We start from the raw sequence: 500 nt of genomic DNA on the forward strand, positions 1-500 counted from the left end.
TCATACACAGTCTGCACCGAAACCCTATTCAAGATTAGAAATGAATTCACTGATTTCACATCGCAAGGTCAACATATCAAAACCGGTTGCTTTTCTATACACTATCAATGAACAATCCAAGATAAAATTAAGAAGACAAAATGTTCAACATCCTTAGTCATGAGGAAAATGCAAATTAAAACTGCTTTGAAATTCCATCTTATCTCAGCCAGAATGGGTATCATTAAGAAAACAATAAATGCTGGTGCGGATGCAGGGAAAAGAAACCCTTATACATTGCTGGTGGGAATATAAATTAGTCCAACCACTATGGAAATCAGCATGGAAGGTCCTCAAGAAAATGGAAAATAAAGCTACCATATGATCCAGCATATGCCATTGCATTCCTGGGTATATGTCCAAAGGATTCTTAAGTCCTCTTACCCACAGAGATAGCTACACATCCATCTTTACTGCAATACTATTCACAATGCCCAAATTGTGGAATCAGCCTACGTGTC

The sequence above is a fragment of the Nannospalax galili genome, unplaced genomic scaffold (assembly GCF_000622305.1).
Source record: "Nannospalax galili isolate Female #2095 unplaced genomic scaffold, S.galili_v1.0 scaffold513, whole genome shotgun sequence".
Taxonomy (NCBI): domain Eukaryota; kingdom Metazoa; phylum Chordata; class Mammalia; order Rodentia; family Spalacidae; genus Nannospalax; species Nannospalax galili.